The 26,651-nt window shown below is 37.6% G+C and overlaps 1 long non-coding RNA gene across 1 annotated transcript in view; it reads left to right on the top strand.

Annotated features, from left to right (window-relative positions):
* Positions 1 to 501: 501 nt before the first annotated feature.
* The window catches only part of LOC130682071 (uncharacterized), a 131,473-nt gene continuing 105,323 nt past the window's right edge, over positions 502 to 26,651 (top strand). The window contains exon 1 of the long non-coding RNA XR_008995387.1: positions 502 to 673. This is a non-coding gene — a long non-coding RNA (uncharacterized LOC130682071). The remainder of the gene's footprint in view (positions 674 to 26,651) is intronic.

The raw sequence follows: 26,651 nt of genomic DNA on the forward strand, positions 1-26,651 counted from the left end.
TCAAGATGTTGTAACAGCTTGATATGGTGATAGCTGGTACCTAGAGTTATCATGTATGTAAATGTCGTATCACTATGTTGTACACGTGAAACTAATGTAATGTAATAGTGTGAGTCAACTACCCTTCAATAAAAAATAATTACCTACAAAAAAAAATTAAGTTAAGAGTTTAGAATTTACGAGTGATTTACTTAACTGGGAGATATGACTGTTACAAAGCATTGGACGTAGACTTTGACGGCCATGTGTATCGCAATTTGTCTTTACCCAGGAGTCTATGGCGTTAACCCCGCCTCTTTTCAGCTCTGATTCACCCACTTCGACCCCAACCTTCTGGGAGTATTCCGAGGGTTCTAGAACACTTAAGAGCCAATAGTCTACACGTGTTTAATAAGATACGAAGGGCGTGGGCGGGGACCAGCCAAGCAAGAGGCAAGGAAAAGTGACGCAAGCATCCGCGCCGGCAACATCAGTGACGCCATTTTTTTTTTTGCCGCCGCTTGTAGCTGTCTACAAATTTGCGTGTGTTCAGTTATCGCTCCGGTTCTGCGCGCAAGTGGTAATTGTTCGGTCCGCGCACCGCTTGGGAAAGTAGCTGCCGCGTCGCCGCCACCGCAGTAAAGGAGTCGCAAATGCGAAGAAGCGGCCATCACCGCCATGTCGAAGAACAAAGGTAAGGGAGTGTGTAGCTCAAGGAATGATTCTGCTCTGCCCAGTGTCCTCGGCCAGGACTCAGAGCTAGGCGCAATGACTCCATTCCCTTTTCTTCCCATGTTTGTTCGTTCCGGAAACGATTCTGTGCTCCGGAGAGAATCTAGGAAGTTCTTGTTTCTCAGTGGGGTGTAGCAGAAGCCTTTGTAAATGACGGCTATTTGCTCATGATTTGTGCGAGACCGCAGCACTGTAGGGAATAGTTGATAACTTTTCAAAGGTGGTTACTGCCTATGTGACAATGTGATATTCTCGCATGGCTTTTTTGGTGACAGCCATTACTAAAGATACTCCCACTTGTGAAAAGAAGATGGAACCTTCGTACATATTTCGGTTCATGTCTGCGGGTTACTTTCCTTCAGCCCTTCACGGAGTTTAATTTTTTTTTTTCCAGAAGACTTGTAAAAATTTAGCACAAGTTTCGGTGTTCGTTCCCTGTAACACATTGTGGCAGAAAATGTTTGTACCCGATCTTATTCTGAGACAAAACTTTCATAAATTACTAGATTTGAAGATAAATCTACTTGGAAATTTAAAAACGAGAGACTACCTTAGGTAATGCTGGACATTTGCACATTCCTGAGAGAAATTCTCTCCTGTTTAAAACCTGAAGTTTGTTGTCATTGGTGGTAGCATTTATAACGTTTCGAAGAAACGTGGAAGTACAAACGGAGGAAGTTCCTGCGGGGTAGCGTCATTTTCATGTAACAAGAACTCACCCTTGATTTTTCATTCTTGGGTTGCAGATCTACTTGAGTTTACTTTTCTAGTTGACTACTGTTTCCAGGGATTCAGCTTTGTATTTGTCACTCTTCATTTACCCCATTTGGTAAATCGCTCATAGTTTTGTGTCAGCCCTATTCAGGGCAGTGCTTTCTGGATCCCCAAAACCAACTGATGTGTATTTTTTATAGCAGCGGTTTTATTCCTGATTATTCTGGTAAACACCAGGTGATTCTTTATAACCATATGTTAGGAAAGTTAGAACAAGTTTATAGTTTTGTTAACCATGATTACCTCACACATAGTTGGACCAGTTGAATAGGTATCTTGTTTCCACTTTTATTTCTCTTGATGAGATTTCAGATCCCTCACTTTGTTATGTACTCTAAAGGTAATAGTATCTGTCTTAAGGATATGGATTATACACTTCGGCACTTAATAAGTGTCTATTACAAACTTTTGATCCATGTTATTTCCTATACCTGACTCCATTTTTAGATTAAGTAATAAATAGTTTTCTTTTTGATTCCATGGAACTTTTAAACTAAGTGATGCCTAATAAAGATACCATTACAGAATATCTTAAAAACACATCTAATTTGTTAAAGAGATTTCTGAATTTTGGGGTGTTTTAGGTTTAGAAAGATAAAGTTAAATGTATTCTTAGTTGTCTCATCTTCTCAATAGTGAATTAAATCAGTTGTTTTATGTGACAGTAAAATGGGTGGTTGTAATTAGGGTATGGTTAATTAATGGAAATTGACAACAAATTATTTTTATATTTGAGGTACACCTAGAAAGTATATATAGTATTGTAAACTCCTGGGAATTATTTAACTCTGAACTATAATGTAGATTTAATTAAAATTCTCTGTGTACTCCCTTAAGAGAAATCTCTCTTTCTGGAGATAATCACCCTTAGTTTATGTTTTCAATTTGTGTATGCAAAACCAATCTGTTTTCTGGTGTTTCTAAGTTGAAGGGTCCTTATTTTAAATTAAGATACCATTGAAATACAATCTATGCTCAGGTTTCATATGAGCAACATTGTGGTTATTACACTGACCCATATTATCAAGTCACCTACATGCACCCCATTGCAGTCACTGTTCATAAACCTAAGTAAGATGTTAGAGTCACTACTTCTGTACTATATTGCCTTCCTCCCAACCCTGCTACATATGTGTGTTAATGATAATACCCCTTATCACCTTATATCTCCCCAACCTCTTTGCCTTTGGTACTCTCTAGTCCATTTTTGGGTACTATGTCCATTTTTGGGTACTATGAGTCTGCTGCTGTTTTGTTCCTTCAGTTTTGCTTTGTTGTTACACTTCACAAATGAGGGAAATCGTTTGGTATTTGTGTTTCTCCACCAGGCTAATTTCACTGAGCATAATACCCTCTAGTTCCATCCATGTTGTTGCAAATGGTAGGATTTGTTTACTTCGTGTGACTGAATAATATTCCATTGTGTATATGTACCACATCTTCTTTATTCATTCATCTACTGATGGACACATAGGTTGCTTCCATTTCTTGGCTATTGTAAATAGTGCTGTGATAAACATAGGGGTGCCTGTGTCTATTTGAATCTGTGATATTGTTTTCTTCGGGTAAATTCCTAGGAATGGAATTCCTGGTCAAATGCTATTTCTATTTTTAGGTTTTTGAGGAACCTCCATGTTGCTTTCCACAATGGTTGAACTAATTTACATTCCCACCAGCAGTGTAGGAGGGTTCCCCTTTCTCCGCATCCTCACCAGCATTTATTTGTTGCTTGTCTTTTGGATGGTGGCCATTCTTACTGGTATGAGGTGATATCTCATTGTGGTTTTGATTTGCATTTCCCTGATGATTAGTGATGTGAAGCATCTTTTCATGTGCTTGTTGGCCATCTGAATTTATTCTTTGGGGAAATGTCTGTTCAGATCTTCTGCCTATATTTTTAATAGGGTTATTTGCTTTTTGGATATTGTGGTGTGTGAGCTTTTTATGTATCTTGGGTACTAATAACCCCTTATCGGATATGTCATTTACAAATATATTCTCCCATACTGTAGGATGCCTTTTGTTCTACTGATGGCGTCCTTTGCTGTACAAAAGGTTTTTGGTTTGATGTAGTCTCACTTGTTCATTTTTGCTTTTGTTTCCTTTGCCCAAGGAGATACGTTCATGAAAAAGTTGCTCATGTTTATATTCAAGAGTTTTGCCTTTGTTTTCTCCTAAGAGTTTTATGGTTTCATGACTTTCAGTTATGTCTTTGAGTATTCTTTTGTTTTTATCAATACGTATTTATTTATGTATGTATGTATGTATGTATGTATGTATGTATCATTAATCTACAATTACATGAGCAACACTGTGGTTACTAGACTCCCCCTATCATCAAGTCCCCACTACCTACCTCATTATAGTCACTGTGAGGATCCTTTCTTTTTAAGACTCCTCAATTTTATTAGGTGAGGCTAATTTGTGTAGAAGAAACACAAGTGATATTTTGGAAAATCCAGAAACCCTGTGAATTCAGCTTGGGTAAGGGTTGCTGAAGTTAAGGATAAAATTATCTTGCACCGTATACTGAATAGTTTCTACTTTGGACTTATTCTCACTCAGCGTATTTCCTTTAATAATCTTAGAAACCTACCTTCAAAATGGGAAAAGGGTGTTCTCTAGCCCTTTACAAAGAGCTCTAGTGGTAACATGCTTTTTGAGAGGGCATCACTCATATTTATTGATTAAATGGTTGTTAACAACAATAAAATTCTGTATAGGGGACTCAATGCACAATCATCAATCAACCCCAAGCCTAGTTCTCAACAGTCTCCAATCTTCTGAAGCATAACGAACAAGTTCTTACATGGTGAACAAATTCTTACATAGTGAATAAGTTCTTACATGGTGAACAGTACAAGGGCAGTCATCACAGAAACTTTCGGTTTTGATCACGCATTATGAACTATAAACAATCAGGTCAAATATGAATATTCGTTTGATTTTATACTTGATTTATATTTGAATCCCACATTTCTCCCTTATTATTACTGTTATTTTTATTATTATTTTTAATAAAATGCTGAAGTGATAGGTAGATGCAAGATAAAGGTTGAAAACATAGCTTAGTGCTGTAAGAGGGCAAATGTAGATGATCAGGTGTGTGCCTGTAGACTATGTGTTAATCCAAGCTAGACCAGGGCAACAAAACATCCACGGATGCAGAAGATTTCTCTCAAAACGGGGGGGGTTCTAAGCCTCACCTCTGTTGATCCCCAATTTCTCACCTGATGACCCCCCTGCGACTGTGCCTGTCTTAGGTTGTTCCTCCCTTGAGGAATCTTACCCGTCTCTGGCTAACCAGTCATCTTCCGGGGCCATACAGGGAAATGTAAAGTTGGTAAGTGAGAGAGAAGCCTTATTGTTTGAAAAGGTTAGTTTTTTACTTCTTTGCAGATTTATGCCCTGTGGCTTCTATGCCCAGCATTTGTCTTGAGGTATCTTTACCACTTGGAAGAATTATGATACTCGGTAAATTTGATATGAGGCACGAATTCTACTTAAGAGTTGTAATTAGGAAGGAAGAAGAAAAGCTATAGAAGTAGCAGACGGAAGAAAACATGGGAAGATTGATTATTTCTTTGACATATCTTCTTGTAGAGTAACTTCAGCATGTATAGGTTTTAAACTACTAATTAAATTACGTACACACATTAACATAATAGAAATACAGCTACATAACCAAAGCAGACCTACAATTACCAGCCATCTCCAGTGAAACCAAGAAAACCAGTATGGCACCCAAGGCATTTGTGAAAACTTATCAATGATATCATGGATATTGTCTAACTTAATTTGAATAGTTTGAGAAAAATCAGACAAATTAAAACAAAATATTCCTGGGAACTGTTCACATCCCATATGTTCTTTTTTTTTTTAGATAATTATTTTTTTATTGAAGGGTAGTTGACGCACAGTATTACATTACATTAGTTTCAAGTGTACAACACAGTGATAAAACATTTATATACATAATTCTAGGTTCCAGCTATCACCCTACCAAGCTGTTACAATATCTTGACTATATTCCTTATGGTATACATTACATCCCGGTTACTTATTTATTTTACCATTGGAAGTCTGTCCTTTTTTTTTTTTTTTGTGAGGGCATCTCTCATATTTATTGATCAAATGGTTGTTAACGACAATAAAATTCTGTATAGGGTAGTCAATGCTCAATGCACAATCATTGATCCACCCCAAGCCTAATTTTCATCAGTCTCCAATCTTCTGAGGCATAACAAACAAGTTCTTACATGGAGAACAAATTCTTACGTAGTGAATAAATTACATGGTGAAAAGTACAAGGGCAGTCATCACAGAAAGTGTCGGTTTTGCACATGCATTATGAACCATAAACAGTTCAAATATGAATACTCATTTGATTTTTATCCTTGATTTATATGTGTATACAACATTTCTCTCTTTATTATTATTTTTAATAAAATGTTGAAGTGGTAGGTAGATACAAGATAAAGGTAGAAAACATAGTTTAGTGTTGTAAGAGAGCAAATGTAGATGATCAGGTGTGTGCCTGTAGACTATGTGTTAATCCAAGCTAGACCAGGGCAATAAAACATCCACGGATGCAGAAGATTTCTCTCAGAACGGGGGGGTGAGGTTCTAAGCCTCACCTCTGTTGATCCCCAGTTTCTCACCTGATGGCCCCCCTGCGACTGTGCCTGTCTTAGGTTGTTCCTCCCTTGAGGAATCTTACCCGTCTCTGGCTAACCAGTCATCTTCCGGGGCCATACAGGGAAATGTGAAGTTGGTAAGTGAGAGGGAAGCCTTATTGTTTGAGAAGGTTAGGTTTTTACTTCTTTGCATATTTATGCCCTGCAGCTTCTATGCCCAGCATTTGTCTTGAGGTATCTTTACCACTTGGAAGAATTATGATACTCGGTAAATTTGATATGAGGCACGAATTCTATTTAAGGGTTGTAATTAGGAAGGAAGAAGAAAAGCTATAGAAATAGCAGGCGGGAGAAAACATGGGAAGATTGATTATTTCTTTGACCTATCTTCTTGTAGAGTAACTTCAGCATATATAGGTTTTAAGCTACTACTTAAATTGCACACACACATTAACATAATAGGAGTATAGTTACATAACCAAAGCATACCTGTAATTACCAGCCATCTCCAGTGAAACCAAGAAAACCAGTTAGGCACCTTAGGCATTTGTGAAAACTTATCTATGATATGGTGGATATTGTCCAGCTGAACTTGAACAGTCTGAGAGAAATCAGACATTAAAACAACCCATTCCTGGGGAATGTTCACATCCCTTATGTTCTTTTAACAGTAAATAGTCTGTAGTCGCAAGATTTTGGAGCGCTGCAACTTGCACTTCTCCTAATTCTTGGTTGAGTTCCGACAGTACAGATCCCGTCCAATTTGTTGTTTTACTGTATGCACAGGCCAGCTTAGATATCTCCTTCTTTATTCCAATGGCAAGTCCAGAAACCGGTGGGATGAATGCAGCTACAACTGCGACAGTGCCAGGATCTTTGTTGAAGTTTTTTAATGTTCATCTTCTGGAATGACTCTTCCAGAGAATGTTGGTGTTGGAAGTTCTTCTTCATATCGTATCTGAATTCGTTTTCTGGGTAGCCAAGTTAGGCTTTGATCCTCTGTATTAACACAAACAAACCCTTTCTCCATACTGTGATATGCCCTTTATATCATTGTGAAGAACTTATTGAAGATCACCACACAGGAACTGCTTTTTTTGCTGTTGTTGATAATCATTTTTTATTGAAGGGTAGTTGACACACAGTATTACATTATATTAGTTTCAGGTGTACAACACCGTGATTCAAAATTTATATACATGATAATTCTAGGTACCAGCTGTCACCATACCAAGTTGTTACAATATTTTGACTATATTCCTTATGCTACACATTACATCCCGGATACTTATTTATTTTACAATTGGAAGTGTGTACTTTTTCTTTTGTTGTTGTTTTGAGGGCATCTCTCATATTTATTGATCAAATGTTTATTAACGACAATTATATTCTGTATATGGGAGTCAATGCTCAATGCACAATCATTAATCCACCCCAAGCCTAATTTTCGTGAGTCTCCAATTTTCTGAGGCATAACAAACAAGTTCTTACATGTAGAACAAATTCTTACATAATGAATAAGTTACATAGTGAACAGTACAAGGGCAGTCATCACAGAAACTTTCGGTTTTGCTCATGCATTATGAACTCTAAACAGTCAGTTCAAATATGAATACTCATTTGGTTTTTTTTTTTTTTTTTTTCAATAGTCACATAAATAACCATATTCTTTATTTTTTATTAAGGTATGATTGATATACACTCTTATGAAGGTTTCACATGAAAAAACAATGTGGTTATTACATTTACCCATATTATCAAGTCCCCACCCATACCCCAACGCAGTCACTGTCCATCAGTGCAGCAAGTTGCCAGAGATCCACTATGTCCCTTCTCTGTGATACACTGTTCTCCCCATGATCCCCCACACCATGTGTACTGAACATAATGCCCCTCATCCCCCTTCTCCCTCCCTCCCCACCTGCCCTCCCATACCCCTTCCCTTTGGTAACCATTAGTTCATTCTTGGAGTCTCTGAGTCTGCTGCCATTTTGTTCCTTCAGTTTTTCTTCATTGTTATATTCCACAAATGAGGGAAATCATTTGGCATTTGTCTTTCTCTGCCTGGCTTATTTTACTGAGAATAAAGTCCTCCAGCTCTATCCATGCTGTTGCAAATGGTAAGATTTGTTTCTTTCTTATGGCTGAATAGCATTCCATTGTGTATATGCACCACATCTTCTTTATCCATTCTTCTACAGATGGACACTTAGGTTGCTTCCATATCTTGGCTATTGTAAAAAGTGCTGCGATCAACATAGGGGTGCATATGTCTTTTTGAATAAGAGAAGTTGTATTCTTTGGGTATATTCCAAGAAGTGGGATTCCAGGGTCAAATGGTATTTCCATTTTTAGTTTTTTTTTTTTTTTAAATAATTATTTTTTATTGAAGGGTAGTTGACGCACAGTATTACATTACATTAGTTTCAAGTGTACAACACAGTGGTAGAACATTTATATACATAATTCTAGGTTCCAGCTATCACCCTACCAAGCTGTTACAATATCTTGACTATATTCCTTATGCTATACATTACATCCCGGTTACTTATTTATTTTACCTTTGGAAGTCTCCTTTTTTTTTTTTTTTTTTTTTTTTGAGGGCATCTCTCATATTTATTGATCAAATGGTTGTTAACGACAATAAAATTCTGTATAGGGGAGTCAATGCTCAGTGCAGAATCATTAATCCACCCCAAGCCTAATTTTCGTCAGTCTCCAATCTTCTGAGGCATAACAAACAAGTTCTTACATGTAGAACAAATTCTTACATAATGAATAAGTTACATAGTGAACAGTACAAGGGCAGTCATCACAGAAACTTTCGGTTTTGCTCATGCATTATGAACTCTAAACAGTCAGTTCAAATAAGAATACTCATTTGGTTTTTATACTTGATTTATATGTGGATACCACATTTCTCTCTTTATTATTATTATTTTTAATAAAATGCTGAAGTGGTAGGTAGATACAAGATAAAGGTAGAAAACATAGTTTAGTGTTGTAAGAGAGCAAATGTACATGATCAGGTGTGTGCCTGTAGACTATGTGTTAATCCAAGCTAGACCAGGGCAATAAAACATCCACGGATGCAGAAGATTTCTCTCAGAACGGGGGGGGTGAGGTTCTAAGCCTCACCTCTGTTGATCCCCAATTTCTCACCTGATGGCCCCCCTGCGACTGTGCCTGTCTTAGGTTGTTCCTCCCTTGAGGAATCTTACCCGTCTCTGGCTAACCAGTCATCTTCCGGGGCCATACAGGGAAATGTGAAGTTGGTAAGTGAGAGGGAAGCCTTATTGTTTGAAAAGGTTAGCTTTTTACTTCTTTGCATATTTATGCCCTGTGGCTTCTATGCCCAGCATTTGTCTTGAGGTATCTTTACCACTTGGAAGAATTATGATACTCGGTAAATTTGATATGAGGCACGAATTCTATTTAAGGGTTGTAATTAGGAAGGAAGAAGAAAAGCTATAGAAGTAGCAGGCGGAAGAAAACATGGGAAGATTGACTATTTCTTTGACATATCTTCTTGTAGAGTAACTTCAGCATGTATAGGTTTTAAGCTACTACTTAAATTGTGCACACACATTAACATAATAGGAGTATAGTTACATAACCAAAACATATCTGTAATTACCAGCCATCTCCAGTGAAACCAAGAAAACCAGTTAGGCACCTTAGGCATTTGTGAAAACTTATCTATGATATGGTGGATATTGTCCAACTGAACTTGAACAGTCTGAGAGAAATCAGACAAATTAAAACAACCCATTCCTGGGGAGTGTTCACATCCCTTATGTTCTTTTAACAGTAAATAGTCTGTAGTCGCAAGATTTTGGAGCGCTGCAACTTGCACTTCTCCTAATTCTTGGTTGAGTTCTGACAGTACAGATCCCGTCCAATTTGTTGTTTTACTGTATGCACAGGCCAGCTTAGATATCTCCTTCCTCATTCCCATGGCAAGTCCAGGAACTGGTGGGATGAGTGCATCTACACCTGTAGCAGTGCATGGATCTTTGTTGGGGTTTTTTGATGATCATCTTCTGGCATGAGTCTTCCAGGGAGTGCAGATGTTGGAAGTTCTTTTTCATATCGTATCTTAGTTCATTTTCGGGGTAGCCCAATTAGGCTTTGATCCTCTGTATAAACACAAACAGACCCTTTGCCTACACTTTTATATGCCCTTTATACCCTTGTGTAGAACACGTTGGAGGTTACCACACAGGAACTGCCCTTTTTTTTTTTTTTTGCTTTGTTTTTGGTATCACTAATCTACACTTACATGACGAATATTATGTTTACTAGGCTCTCCCCTATACCAGGACCCCCTATAAACCCCTTTACAGTCACTGTCCATCAGCATAGCAAAATGTTGTAGAATCACTACTTGCCTTCTCTGTGTTGTACAGCCCTCTCTTTTCTCCTACCCCCCCATGCATGTTAATCTTAATACCCCCCTACTTCTCCCACCCTTATCCCTCCCTACCCACCCATCCTCCCCAGTCCCTTTCCCTTTGGTACCTGTTAGTCCATTCTTGAGTTCTGTGATTCTGCTGCTGTTTTGTTCCTTCAGTTTTTCCTTTGTTCTTATATTCCACAGATAAGTGAAATCATTTGGTATTTCTCTTTCTCCGCTTGGCTTGTTTCACTGAGCATAATACCCTCCAGCTCCATCCATGTTGCTGCAAATGATTGGATTTGCCCTTTTCTTATGGCTGAGTAGTATTCCATTGTGTATATGTACCACATCTTCTTTATCCATTCATCTATTGTTGGACATTTAGGTTGCTTCCAATTCTTGGCTATTGTAAATAGTGCTGCAATAAACATAGGGGTGCATCTGTCTTTCTCAAACTTGATTGCTGCGTTCTTAGGGTAAATTCCTAGGAGTGGAATTCCTGGGTCAAATGGTAAGTCTGTTTTGAGCATTTTGATGTACCTCCATACTGCTTTCCACAATGGTTGAACTAACTTACATTCCCACCAGCAGTGTAGGAGGGTTCCCCTTTCTCCACAGCCTCGCCAACATTTGTTGTTGTTTGTCTTTTGGATGGCAGCCATCCTTACTGGTGTGAGGTGATACCTCATTGTAGTTTTAATTTGCATTTCTCTGATAATTAGCGATGTGGAGCATCTTTTCATGTGTCTGTTGGCCATCTGTATTTCTTTTTTGGAGAACTGTCTGTTCAGTTCCTCTGCCCATTTTTTAATTGGGTTATTTGTTTTTTGTTTGCTGAGGCATGTGAGCTCCTTATATATTCTGGACGTCAAGCCTTTATCGGATGTGTCATTTTCAAATATATTCTCCCATACTGTAGGGTTCCTTTTTGTTCTATTGATGGTGTCTTCTGCTGTACAGAAGCTTTTCAGCTTAATATAGTCCCACTTACTCATTTTTGCTGTTGTTTTCCTTGCCCGGGGAGATATGTTCAAGAAGAGGTCACTCATATTTATGTCTAAGAGGTTCTTGCCTAAGTTTTCTTCCAAGAGTTTAATGGTTTCATGGCTTACATTCAGGTCTTTGATCCATTTTGAGTTTACTTTTGTATATGGGGTTAGACAATGGTCCAGTTTCATTCTCCTACATGTAGCTGTCCAGTTTTGCCAGCACCACCTGTTGAAGAGACTGTCATTTCGCCATTGTATGTCCATGGCTCCTTTATCAAATATTAATTGACCATATATGTCTGGGTTAATGTCTGGATTCTCTAGTCTGTTCCATTGTTCTGCGGCTCTGCTCTTGTGCCAGTACCAAATTGTCTTGATTACTATGGCTTTATAGTAGAGCTTGAAGTTGGGCAGTGAGATCCCCCCTACTTTATTCTTCTTTCTCAGGATTGCTTTGGCTATTCGAGGTCTTTGGTGTTTCCATATGAATTTTTGAGTTATTTGTTCCAGTTCATTGAAGAATGTTGCTGGTAGTTTCATAGGGATTGCATCAAATCTGTATATTGCTTTGGGCAGGATGGCCATTTTGACGATATTAATTCTTCCTAGCCATGAGCATGGGATGAGTTTCCATCTGTTAGTGTCCCCTTTAATTTCTCTTAAGAGTGACTTGTAGTTTTCAGAGTATAAGTCTTTTACTTCTTTGGTTAGGTTTATTCCTAGGTATTTTATTTTTTTTGATGCAATTGTGAATGGAGTTGTTTTCCTGATTTCTCTTTCTGTTGGTTCATTGTTAGTGTATAGGAAAGTCACAGATTTCTGTGTGTTGATTTTGTATCCTGCAACTTTCTGTATTCCGATATCAGTTCTAGTAGTTTTGAGGAGGAGTATTTAAGGTTTTTTATGTAGAGTATCGTGTCATCTGCAAATAGTGACAGTTTAACTTCTTCTTTACCAATCTGGATTCCTTGTATTTTTTTGTTTTGTCTGATTGCCGTGGCTAGGTCCTCCGGTAATATGTTAAATAACAGTGGGGAGAGTGGGCATCCCTGTCTAGTTCCCGATTTCAGAGGAAACGCTTTAAGCTTCTCCTGTTCAGTATAATGTTGACTGTGGTTTATCATCGATGGCCTGTATTATGTTGAGGTACTTGCCCTCTATTCCCATTTTGCTGAGAGTTTTTATCATGAATGGATGTTGAACGTTGTCAAATGCTTTTTCAGCATCTATGTAGATGATCATGTAGTTTTTGTCTTTCTTTTTGTTGATTTGGTGGATGATGTTGATGGACTTTTGAATGTTATAGCACCCTTGCATCCCTGGGATGAATCCCACTTGGTCATGGTGTATGATCCTTTTGATGTATTTTTGAATTCAGTTTGCTTATATTTTGTTGAGTATTTTTGCATCCATGTTCATCATGGATATTGGTCTGTAGTTTTCTTTTTGGTGGGGTCTTTGCCTGGTTTTGGTATTAGGGTGATGTCAGCGTCATAGAATGAGTTTGGGAGTATCCCCTCCTCCTCTATTTTCTGGAAAACTTTAAGGAGAATGGGTATTATGTCTTCCCTGTATGTCTGATAAAATTCCGAGGTAAATCCATCTGGCCCGGCGGTTTTGTTCTTTGGTAGTTTTTTGATTACCACTTCAATTTCGTTGCTGGTAATTGGTCTGTTTACATTTTCTGTTTCTTTCTGGGTCAGTCTTGGAAGATTGTATTTTTCTAGGAAGTTGTCCATTTCTCCTAGGTTTCCCAGCTCCTTAGCATATAGGTTTTCATAGTATTCTCTAATAATTCTTTGTATTTCTGTGGGGTCCGTCGTGATTTTTCCTTTCTCATTTCTGATACTGTTGATTTGTGTTGACTCTCTTTTCCTCTTAATAAGTCTGGCTAGAGGCTTATCTATTTTGTTTATTTTCTAGAAGGACCCGCTCTTGGTTTCATTGATTTTTGCTATTGTATTATTCTTCTCAATTTTATTTATTTCTTCTCTGATCTTTATTATGTCCCTCCTTCTGCTGACCTTAGGCCTCATTTGTTCCTCTTTTTCCAATTTTGATAATGGTGACATTAGACCATTCAGTTGGGATTTTTCTTCCTTTTTAAAATATGTTTGGATTGGTATATACTTTCCTCTTAAGACTGCTTTTACTGTGTCCCACAGAAGTTGGGGCTTAGTGTTGTTGTTGTTATTTGTTTCCACATACTACTGGATCTCCATTTTTATTTCCTCATTGATCCATTGGTTATTTAATAGTGCTTTGTTAAGCCTCCATGTGTTTGTGAGCCTTTTTGCTTTCTTTGTACAGTTGATTTCTAGTTTTATGCCTTTGTGGTCTGAAAAGTTGGTTGGTAGGATTTCAGTCTTTTCTAATTTACTGAGGCTCTTTTTGTGGCCTAGTATGTGGTCTATTCTGGAGAATGTTCCATGTGCACTTGAGAAGAATGTATATCCTGTTGCTTTTGAATGTAGAGTTCTGTAGATGTCTATTAGGTCCATCTGCTCTACTGTGTTGTTCAGTGCTTCTGTGTCCTTACTTATTTTCTGCCCGGTGGATCTATCCTTTGGGGTGAGTGGTGTGTTGGAGTCTCCTGGAATGAATACATTGCAGTCTATTTCCCCCTTTAGTTCTTTTAGTTCTTGTTTCACATACGTTGGTGCTCCTGTGTTTGGTGCATATATATTTAGAATGGTTATATTCTCTTGTTGGACTGAGCCCTTTATGTAGTGTCCTTCTTATCTCTTGTTACTTTCTTTGTTTTAAGGTCTATTTTGTCTGATTTTAGTACTGTAACCCCTGCTTTCTTTTCGCTGTTGTTTGCCTGAAATATGTTTTTCCATCCCTTGACTTTATTCTGTACATGTCTTTTGGTTTGAGGTGAGTTTCTTGTAAGCAGCATATAGATGGGTCTTGCTCTTTTATCCATTCTATTCCTCTGTGTCTTTTGATTGGTGCATTCAGCCCATTAACATTTAGGGTGACTATTGAAAGATATGTACTTATTGCCATTGCAGGCTTTAAATTCGTGGTTACGAAAGGTTCATGGTTAGCCTCTTTAGTATCTTACTGCCTAACTTAGCTCGCTTGTTGAGCTGTTATATACACTGTCTGAAGATTCTTTTGTTCTCTCCCTTCTTATTCCTCCTCCTCCATTCTTCATATTTTGGGTGTTTTGTGCTGTGCTCTTTCTAGGAGTGCTCGCATCTAGAGCCGTCCCTGTAAGATGTCCTGTAGAGGTGGTTTGTGGGAAGCAAATTCCCTTAGCTTTTGTTTGTCTGGGAATTGTTTAATCCCACCATAATATTTGAATGATAGTTGTGCTGGATACAGTATCCTTGGTTCAAGGTCCTTCTGTTTCATTGCATTATATATATCATGCTATTCTCTTATGGCCTGTAGGTTTTCTTTCTAGAAGTTTGATGTTAGCCTGATGGGTTTTCCTTTATAGGTGACCTTTTTCTCTCTAGCTGCCTTTAAAACTCTTTCCTTGTCCTTGATCTTTGCCATTTTAATTATTATGTGTCTTGGTGTTGTCCTCCTTGGATCCTTTCTGTTGGGGATTCTGTATATTTCCGTGTTCTGTTCGATTATTTCCTCCCCCAGTTTGCGGAAGTTTTCAGCAATGATTTCTTCCAGGATACTTTCCATCTCTTTTCCTCTCTCTTCATCTTCTGGTACCCCTTTAATGTGGATATTGTTCCTTTTGGATTGGCCACACAGTTCTTTTAATATTGTTTCATTCCTGGAGTCCTTTTATCTCTCTCTATGTCAGCTTCTATGCGTTCCTGTTCTCTGGTTTCAATTCCATCAATGGCCTCTTGCATTCTATCCATTCTGCTTATAAACCCTTCCAGAGTTTGTTTCATTTCTGTGATCTCCTTTCTGGCATCTGTGATCTCTTTCCGGACTTCATCCCATTTTTCTTGCGTATTTCTCTGCATCTCTGTCAGCATGTTTATGATTCTTATTTTGAGTTCTTTTTCAGGAAGACTGGTTAGGTCTGTCTCCTTCTCTGGTGTTGTCTCTGTGATCTTTGTCTGCCTGTAGCTTTGCCTTTTCATGGTGATAGGAATAGTCTGCAGAGCTGGGACGAGTGAGGGCTGGAAGAACGTCCCTTCTTGTTGGTTTGTGGCCCTCCTCTCCTGGGAGAACAGCGGCCTCTAGTGGCTTGTGCTGCGCAGCTGCGCGCAGACAGGGCTTCTGCTTCCTGCCCGGCTGCTATGGAGTTAATCTCCGCTGTTGCTGTGGGCGTGGCCTGGCTCGGGCAGCTACTCCAAGATGGTGGAGTCGCGTTGGAGCAGGAGCTGCTGGGAGGCTATTTATCTCCGTAAGGGGCCTCCCTGCTCCCTGCAGCCCAGGGGTTAGGGTGCCCAGAGGTCCCCGGATTCACTACCTCTGTATTAAGTGTCCCACCGTGCCCCTTTAAGACTTCCAAAAAGCACCTGCCAAAACAAAACAACGACCAAAAAAATAAATAAATAAAATAAAAAAAATTTAAAAAATAAAAAAATGGCCCCTTGTTTTTCTTTATTCTCCGGCTCCAGCCTCAGGCATCTGCTCACCGGTCTTGCTGCCCTGTTTCCCTAGTATTGGGGTCCCTATCCCTTTAAGACTTCCAAAAAGCGCTGGCCAATTCAAATCAGCAAAAAAAAAAAAAAATGGCCACTCACTTTTCTTATGTCCTCCAACGCCAGGCCTCCGGTACCCGCTCACTGTTCTTGCTGCCCTGTTTCCCTAGTATCCAGGGCTCCCCGTGCACGCACTGTGTCTGCGCTCTGGCCCGGATGGTGGGGGCTGGGTGTTCGGCAGTCCTGGGCTCTGTCTCCGTCCCACTTTTCTACTCTTCTACCTCTGCGAGCTGGGGGGATGGGCGCTCGGCTCCCGTCGGGCCGGGGCTTGTATCTTACCCCCTTCGCGCGGCACTGGGTTCTCTCAGGTGCGGATGTGGTCTGGATATTGTCCTGTGTCCTCTGGTCTTTATTCTAGGAAGAGTTGTCTTTGATATATTTTCATAGATATATGTGGTTTTGGGAGGAGATTTCCACTGCTCTACTCACGCCACCATCTTGGCTCCCTCCTCTCAAATATCTTTTTTTTTTTTAAGATAAAGTGATATTATCAGAAAAATTTACTTCCATAGCCGATCATCTGACACCCTTTAAATGATAAAAATTAAGGATATTTAAAGCATACTTTAATCGTTGATTTACAGTCAGTTTTATCCTATCAGGGAGTAATGCCCCTTTTCTCTTTTTTTTGTTATCATTAATCTACAATTACATGACGAATATTATGTCATTGTGGTTTGATTTGCATTCCCCTCATGATTAGTGATTTGGAGCATCTTCTCGCGTCTTTTGGCCATCTGATTTTCTTCTTTGGAGAACTGTCTCTTCATATCGGCTGCCCATTTATTAATCGGGTTATTTGCTTTTTGGTATTGAGGTGTGTAAGTTCTTTATATATTTTGGATGTCAACCCCTTGTTGGATATATCATTTATAAATATATTCTCCCATACTGTAGGATGCCTTTTTGTTCTGTTGATGATGTCCTTTGGTGTACAAAAAGTTTTTAGTTTCATGTAGTCTCACGAGTTCATTTTTGCTTTTGTTTCACTTTCTCGAGGAGATGGGTTCAGGAAGAAGTTGCTTATGCTTATATTCAGGAGATGTTTGCCTCTGTTGTCTTCTAAGAGTTTTATGGTTTCATGACTTACATTCAAGTCTTTAATCCATTTCAAGTTTACTTTTGTGTAGGGGGTTAAACAATAATCCATTTTCATTCTCTTGCATGTAGCTGTCCAGTTTTGCCAACACCAGCTGTTGAAGAGCCTGCCATTTCCCCATTGTGTGTCCATGGCTCCTTTATCATATATTAATTGACCATATATGGTTGGGTTTATATCAGGGCTCTCTAGTCTCTTCCGTTTGTCTATGGCTCTGTTCTTGTGCCAGTACCAAATTGTCTTGATTACTGTGGCTTTTTAGTAGAGCTTGAAGTTGGGGAGTGAGATCCCCCCACTTTATTCTTCCTTCTCAGGATTGCTTTGGCTATTTGGGGTCTTTTGTGGTTCCATATGAATTTTAGGATGATTTTGTCTAATTCGTTGAAGATGCTGTTGGTATTTTGATAGGAATTGCATTGAATCTGTAGATTGCTTTAGGCAGGATGGCCATTTTGACAATATTAATTCTTATCCATGAGCATGGGATATGTTTCCATTTGTTAGTGTCCTCTTCTAATTTCTCTTAAAGAGTGTCTTATAGTTTTCAGGGTATAGATCTTTCATTTAATTGGTTAGGTTTATTCCTAGGTATTTTATTTTTCTAAATGCAATTGAGAATGGAATGGTTTTCCTGATTTCTCTTTCTGCTAGTTCATCGTTAGTGTATAGGAATGCAACAGATTTTGTGTATTAATTTTGTATCCTGAAACTTTGCTGAATTCAGATATTAGTTCTAATCATTTTGGAGTGGATTCTTTAGGGTTGTTTATGTACAATATCATGTCATCTGCAAATAGTGACAGTTTTTTTCTTCTTTACCAATCTGGAAGCCTTGTATTTCTTTGTTTTGTCTGATTGCTGAGGCTAGCACCTCCAGTACTTTATTGAATAACAGTGGGGAGAGTGGGCATCCCTGTCTTGTTCCCCTTCTTAGTTGAAAAGCTTTCAGCTTCTTGCTGTTAAGTATGATGTTGGCAGTGGGTTTGCCATATATGGCCTTTATTATGTTGAGGTACTTGCCCTCTATATCCATTTTTTGAGAGTTTTTGTCATGACTGGATGTTGAATTTTATTGAATGCTTTTTCAGTGTCTATGGAGATGATGTGATTTTTGGTGGGTGCTCTTGTGTTGAGAACATAGATATTTATAATGGTTATATCTTCTTGTTGGATTGACCCCTTTATCATTTTGTAATGTTCTTCTTTGTTTATTGTGACTTTCTTTGTTTTGAAGTTTATTTTGTCTGATCCAAGTACTTCAGCTCCTGCTTTTTTCTATTAGTTGCATGAAATATCTTTTTCCATCCCTTCACTTTTAGTCTGTGTATTTCTTAGGCTTTTAAGTGAGTCTCTTGTAGGCAGCATATGGATGGGTCTTGTATTTTTATCCATTCAGTGACTCTATGTCTTTTGATTGGTGCGTTGTGACCATTTACAGTTAGTGTGATTATTGATAGGTAAGTACTTATTGCCATTGCAGACTTTAGATTCGTGGTGTCCAAACGTTCAAGGTTAATTTCCTTACTATCTAAGAGTCTAACTTAATTCACTTAATATGCTATTACAAATATAATCTAAAGGTTCTTTTCTTTTTCTCCTCCTTTTTTTCCTCCTCCATTCTTTATATATTAGGTATCATATTCTGTATCCTTTTCTATCCCTTAATTGACTTCGGGATAGTTAATTTTGCATTTGCTTAGTAAATAGCTGTTCTACTTTCTTTCCTGTTGTGTTATTACCTTTGCTGACAGCTGTTAAAACCTTAGGAACACTTCCATCTATAGCCATTCCTCCAGAATAGACTGTAGAGATGGTTTGTGGGAGGTAAATTTCTCAGCTTTTGCTTATTTGAAAATTGTTTAATCCCTCCTTCAAATTTAAATGATAATCTTCCCAGATAAAGTAGTGTTGGTTACAGGCCCTTCTTCTTCATTGCATTAAATTTATCATGTCATCCCTTCTGGCCTGTAAGTTTTCTTTTGAGAAGTCTGATGTTAGCCTGATTGGCTTTTCTTTGTATGTAATCTTATTTCTCTCTCTGGCCGGTTTTAATAGTCTGTCCTTATCCTTGATCTTTGCCATTTTAATTACTATATGTCTTGCTGTTGTCTTCCTGTGTCTCTTATGTTCAGAGATATGTGGATCTCCATGGCCTGAGAGACTATCTCCTTGCTGAGATTGGGGAATTTTCAACAATTACCTCCTCAGAGATACTTTCTATCCCTTTCTCTCTCACTTTGTCTTCTGGTGCCCCTAGAATGCGAATATTGCTCCATCTGGATTGATCACACATTTCTCCCAATATTCTTTCATTCTTAGAGATCCTTTTTTCTCTCTGTGCCTCAGCTTTTTTATATTCCTCTTCTCTATTTATCGTCTCCTCTACCATATTCAATCTGCTTTTAATACCCTCCATTGTGCTCTTCAATGATTGGATCTCTGACTGGAATTCATTCTTGAGTTCTTGGGTATCTTTCCATACTTCCATTAGCATGTTAATGATTTTTATTTTAACTCCCTTTCAGGAAGAATCATGAGGTCCTTGTCATCTTTCTTAGGAATTATATTAATTTTACTCTGAACCAGGTTCCTTTGTGTATAGCACCCTCTAGTGCCCGGAAGCTCTACTTTCTCGAGCTACTCAGCCCCTGAAGCAATGTTGGGGGTTGCAGGGGAGCGGTATTGATGTCTGGGGGTGGTAAGAGCTGTTTCCTGCTTTCTGGCTGCTATTCTGGTCTCCACTGCCAGAACCAGTGGGCTGAGCACACTGTGCTTTGCGTTTGTAGTTGCTGTAGACAAATTTTCCCTCTGGCTGGGCTAATGCCAAGGTAGGGTTTGCCAGTTTATGAGCCAGGTGAGGCTGGCCGGGAGAGCCAGTAGTAGAGAACAGTAGGCTGCCTATCACAGAGGGGCTCCTTGGTGCTGTGTAGTCAGCCAGGGAGCTGGAGCACGTGGAAATCATGAAAGGTCCCGACCTTCTGGGCAGAGTGCACCCGGACAATTTTGTCTACCTGTCCTTTCTCCTGAGGAGTAAGCTCTTTGCAATCCTTGCCCCTTTAGCAGCCCTCTTGCTAAGAACTTCTTTGTTAGGAAGTCTCTCAGACTGCCCATCTGTCTTTTGTCCCAGAGCAGCCGGATATGAATCCCTCCCTGCTTTCCACAAGTGGCTGAAATTTCAGTCTCTCCAGGAATTCTGCCTGTCTTAGCTTTCCAGTCCCCTAGCCACGAGACTATCATGAAAGCACCATGAAATGTATGTTTGTGCTCTCAGAGCAGATCTCCGGAGTTAGGTATTCAGCATTCCCAGGCTTCTGTCTGTTTCACTTCCTCCATCCCGTGAGCTGGGGTGGAGGAAGGGCTTGGGTCCCACTGGGCCACAGCTTTGGTATGTTACCCTGTTCAGCAAGGTCTGCTTCTTTCCTTCAGGTGTATGCAGTCTGGCGCCATCCTCTTTCCTGTTGCTCTTTCAAGATCAGTTGTATTACTTATATTTTCATATTATATATGGTTTTAGGAGGAAGCCCCTGTCTCACCTCTCACACCGCCTTCTTTAATCTATGTGGCTATTTAAATGAAGTGAAATTCAAATTTTGAACTATTGATCACCACATGTTCAATTCAGATATAAAGTGTTCCTGTCAATAGAGAAAAGTTCTTTGGATTCTGATGCATGTAATCTATATCTAATTTGTGTAATTGTTTTTATGATCATCAACACTTCGTAAAACTATGTAGTTATTCATGCAGTACATGCAAGCAACTAAAGCATCAACATCTTTAGTCATTATATAAAACATGTTTGTGGCTAAAGAACTTAGTTAACTTTCGTATTTCTCCCATCTATTAGGAGTTTGTATTCAGGGACAATTTTCTAGTTTTTTTTTTTTCCTCTGTCAGAGTCCAAGTGCTAAACATAAGCTCATTGGCTATAATTGGCCCATAGGGTCAATCCAGTTTCTCACTCAGTATAATTATAAATTAGCCCAGGATGTCTTTTGGGCTATTCCTTAGTACAAACTTTGGTAATGAAAATTTTGCAGTCGTCTGATTCCCTCTCTCCATTCCTACTCCTTTTGCCATTTAAAGTTAGAAGAGATTGCCCCATGTGGGCTCGTAATGCTTCTATTTTATCATTGTTTTCTAGTGTCATTGGAATCAGGTGGGCTTTTGAGGACATTTTGAAAATATTTTAATTAAACTTAGGGATTTTAACTCAAAACATTATTCTTGTTTTTTAAAGAACTTTAGAATAACCATTAAGGTACTTAAAATAAGCAAAAGTTTATTAATATTAACTTTTCTTGCCACTAACATTTCTGAGGGAAAGGAGAGCCAGGATTGGGCTGGTATCTAAATGTGACATTAATAAGCCAGTGTACATTCCACAGTGAGCCACTCTGATGTCTAAAGAACATAACAGTTATGAAGACAAGGGTGGACTGATTTACTCAAAATGGATAGATAATTAAATTATTCCTAGTAAGAGAGAGAGCATGTCATGTAAATGGTTTGTAACATTGGACAAATTATTCCTGTATTCTTTTATTTACTTTGAAAATAGGAGTGTGATGTATATATACATAGCTGGAAGAGGCTTGAGAAATTGACAGATTAATTTTCTGGTTTTCTCAGCTATAATTAGAAGATGTGTCACTGAGAGCTTTCTCAGTCTTAGGCTAGAATACCAAATGTTTGTTCATCAAGTCATATCTTTTTTTAAAAAAGTTGTAGTTTTATCTAAACTCAGTAGTGCAAATTACCACGTGGGTGCTCACTTCAGCTGTTACATTTTGACAAAAATTGAACAGTATCTCAGACTCTTTTCATTCCTCCTTAAGAGTATGCTCAGGTTATCAAAATGTTGGGAAATGGACGTTTACAAGCTAGGGTTTTGATGGTGTAAAGAAGTTATGTCATATCAGAGGAAAACTTAGAAAAAAGGTATGGAGATTTACTTGCTTTAATATAAAATTTGCTTTAAAAAAATGGCTTTGCTTTAGATATATACATAGACCAAGCAACCCATTTTTAAGTCCCCAAAGCCTTCAAAATACTGTGATTCTTCTGATGATGTAAATAAGTAAAATAAGATTGTTGATGAAAAAAACTTCTATGACAGGTCATTTTTACAAAGAATATGCTTCAACCTGTAGTATTTTTCTGCCAGAAATGTTTACTGTGAATATATTAGTGAGGAAACAAACAGATCCAAGCTATAAAACAAGTGGCCTACTTTCTTTAAAAGATGTTATGCCATAAAAAAAAGAAAGTTGGAGAACTGTTTTAATATTGATTAAAGCCAAAGGGAGTGCTAATTAAATAATAGATTTAGTTTGGTGGAATAACATATTAGGGAAATTTAATATTTAGGAATAGTATTTAATTCCTCATCACAGCTAACAAAAGGCAGCTTTATTATCCCATTGTTTAAAAGTTCCTTCATCTTTGATTTTATAATCTTAAAAAATGGTGTTTTTTTGATCCATTAATCCATTCTTTTCCAAAATAATCATGGTTTTAGGGCCTGTGTTTATGATAGATTGGTGACAGAAGGCTGATTTTTTATGTATTTTGAATACTTTAATATCGTAGGACTTAAATAGTCTAGGAACTTTGTAATTAAAAGTCTCTAATTTCCATGACATATGAGAACTTTTATAATGTTTAAACTGTTTTAGTTGCAATAAAATTAAATATTTTTAACATCTTCAATTACAAAATTTGAAGCTAACTCAATTGTATACTATAGCTTTTCCTAATATAGTATATCTTAATTGTCTTTCCATGTGTATGTTTGAGTACATATACACACAGTATAGTTTTTTTCCCTAAATCTTAATACATACCTTTTCCACACTGGTTGAATATTTGTGGGAAGAATGGTTTGACATTACTCTTTCTTAGTAAAAAAAAAAATTTGAACAGTACCAGTAAATTTTCTTTCATAGGTTTGGATAAACACCTCAGACATTATATTGTTTGGTCTATGAGACTATCAAGTGATAAATAACACTTGTATTGTGTCCTTGTATTTTAAAAGTCATTAATGTTTAAAAGATGCAAAAAAACATAATTTGACCATTTCTAGCCAATTAACCCTCTAACCATCCTGTTACCAAAATTTATTAAGGGCCAGTACATGTTCAAAACTGTAGTGTTTTCTTAAATTGTGATTTCCACATTGATTAATGGCACTTTGCTGAGTAGGAAGACTGGTTGGTGTAGTATTGTTCTTTATTATTTGTATTCACCTCAAGTAAAATATGCAGTAAATATTCTAAGTTTGGATAATTACTACAGACCATTCTATCCTCATTCATTTAAAGGCTAATTGATTCTAGGCATTATGCTAGGTATTCTAGGGATTATGGCTTCCACATTGTGCAAGCTGACATTTTCACTGTTCTATGGTGAAATGAGAAGATAAGAAGGTATTAAAATGTCTTACATGAAGCTACATTGTCTCTTCTAAAAATTTTTTTTTTGAAATGAGCAAGTATATGGTGGTGATTTTATTTAAAGACCGTAGAATGTATGTCCAGGTAACCAATTTTAGGGGATGCAGCTGAGTAAGTTAAAAGCTTCCATTCTCCAAAAGGTTTGCAGTCTGATAGTAGAAATAAGATGTGCACTATATGCTATAAATCTGGTGTAAATTCTTACAGTGGGAGTATAAGACATATATATGCTATGAAATTATAATTTTGAACATTTAGGAAACAAAGATGGTTGTAATATGATGTCAGTATCAGATTATATGTACATTTGTGAGTCTGAAATCCACTTGATTTCTGTCTGTTGGAACTCTTAACCATATGTTTAATCATGCTGTGAATGAAACTATTTTTCTGTTGCTAGGTTGTGTTTTCTACAGATACCTGTTTGATGTATTTGGTTTAAAAAGTTTCAGTCTTCCAAATAGGGACTCTGTGGCATCTTACTACACTGATGGACAGTGACTACAAGGAGGTATGGGGAGGAAGGACTTGTTAATAAGAATGAATGTAATAACCACATTGTTTTTCTTGTGAAACCTTCATAAGAGTGAATGAGTATATATCAATAAAACCTTAATAAAAAAAGTTTTAGTCTTTTGTTTCCATGTTAATATTTTTGTATAATTCTATTCATTATTGGAAGAGGGGCATTGAACTTAGTATGCTTCTCATTTCCACTATTTCCATTTTTAAAAATAAACTATATATCTCTATATTTATGACTCTCTGTTTTGTTCATTTCTTTTTGTTTTAGATTTCAACTCTAGGTGAAAGCATAGTTTTTATCTCCTATTTCACTTTAGCATAATACTGTTGAAGTCTGTCTGTGATTGCTGTGGGGAGGGCAGTGGGAAGGTGGGTAAAACAGATGAAGGAGCTAAAGAGGTACAAACTTCTGATTATAAAATAAGTCTTGGGAATGTAATGTACATCATAGGACTTAACAGTCCACAGTACTGTAATAAATTTTATAGTGCATGGTAGTTACATTTATTATGAGAATTTTATAACATTATTGCATCAGTATGTTGTACACCTGAACTAGTATATTATCAACTATAATAAAATTTTAAAAATAATTTATTGATTTTTTTCTATTTGATGAGACATTGCTCTCATGTTTAGTATTTTTGGTTTCTTTTAGTTCCTTAAACATACTACAGTATTTGATGTAAAGTGTTTGTTACGTGTAAATTCTGGGCATTCTTAGGAACAGTTTGTATTGACTACTGTTCTTACTGTATATGGACCATGTTTTCTCTTTGTGGATCTCACTTTCTTTTTTTTGAAAACTAGTAATTCAGCTGAGATGTTCCTCAAAATTGATTCCCTCTCTAACTGTTCATTCTTTGCTTAGTGACTTTTCTAAACTAACTGTGTAGTTTGTATCCTTTCTTGCGTGTAGCCATTGGACCCTTGATTAGTTTAGTGGATAGCTCATATTTGGACTGTGATTTCGTTAAAACCAGTTAGCCTTCCAGGCTTTGCATATAGCCTCTGTGCCTGTTGGGGTATACTGTCCACACTCAGGTTTAACAACTCTGCCTCAGTATTCATTTCATGCTTGTGCAGAATCTCAGTTCAGACAGACCTGGAAGATGAGGACCTTCCTAGGTCTTTTTTGTGAGCATGTGCACTTCGCTGGGTGTGTGCTTGACCTAGGTTCTCAGGAATATAGACTTTTCAAATCTCATAGAAATGCCATTCCAAAGCTTTTCTTTTTGAGTTTTTTGGTTAGGTCCCTTTTTGCCTCAAATGTTAAAAGTTTTTGCAATATTAAAAATTTCTACAGGTTATGCATCAGTAAAAGCCTTGGAGAGAAAAAAATAATAGTGAATAAACTCTTAAGAGGGTAAAATGCAGAAAAGCCCTATAGTTAGGTGTTCCCAGGAACTGCCAGACAGGTCTTCAATGTGTCTTGAAGGGTTTCCAAACACATTCTTCTCATATACATGCTAGGATACATGGTTTTTATGCCTACTAGGACTAAGATGAAAGAGTGGGAATATAGGTAAGGGTAAGACACTACAAAGCCTGTTCTTACTGGGATTTAGCCATTTTGGGGGAATAAACACTCATTATTTTGAGCATTTAATTTCTGCCAGTATTCACTTGATTTTAAGAAGGAGTGGATTTTAGGAAGTTCTCCATAAACCACCCCATCATTCCTGCCAGTATCAGTGCTGTTTGTATCTGTTGATAATTTTTCCTGTAGCAGGTTTATTGAGATATAATTGACATGTAACATTGTGTAAATTTAAGATGTACAATCTAGTGATTTGATAATTACCATTTCTTTTTTGTGATGAAAACATTCAATATCTGTTCTCAGAAACTTTCAATTATATATTCCATTATCTTTAACTGTAAGTCAACATCCTGTACAGTGGATCTGCAAAACTTACTGATTTTATTACTAGAAGTTTGTACTGTTGGAAAAACATCTCATTTCCTCCACTACCCAGTCTCTGGCAGCTGCCACTGTACTAATAGTCTGTTTCTATAGGTTTGGCTTGTTTAGATTGCACATACGGTAACATGCAGTATTTCTTTTTCTCTTTGTGATGTACTTCATTTAGCGTAATGTAGTTAGGATTCATCCATGTTACTACAAATTGCGGGATTTTCTTCTTTCTCACAGCAGAGTAGTTTTACTGTGTGTGTGTGTGACATACTTGTACCTTCATCCATTGATAAACACTTGGGTTTCCTTGTCTTAGCTCTAGTAAACTTGGGGGTGCAGATATATTTGTAATGCACCAGATGTGACAATGATAGAACATACAGTATTTCTATTTTTTTTTTTTTTTTTAGGAATCTTCATATTGTTTTCAGTAGTGGCTGCACCATTTTATATAGCCATTACCATCATACAAGGATTCCCTTTTCTCCACTAGCATTTATCTCTCTACAT

The sequence above is a fragment of the Manis pentadactyla genome, chromosome Y, assembly GCF_030020395.1.
Source record: "Manis pentadactyla isolate mManPen7 chromosome Y, mManPen7.hap1, whole genome shotgun sequence".
In the NCBI taxonomy this organism is placed as follows: Eukaryota; Metazoa; Chordata; class Mammalia; order Pholidota; family Manidae; genus Manis; species Manis pentadactyla.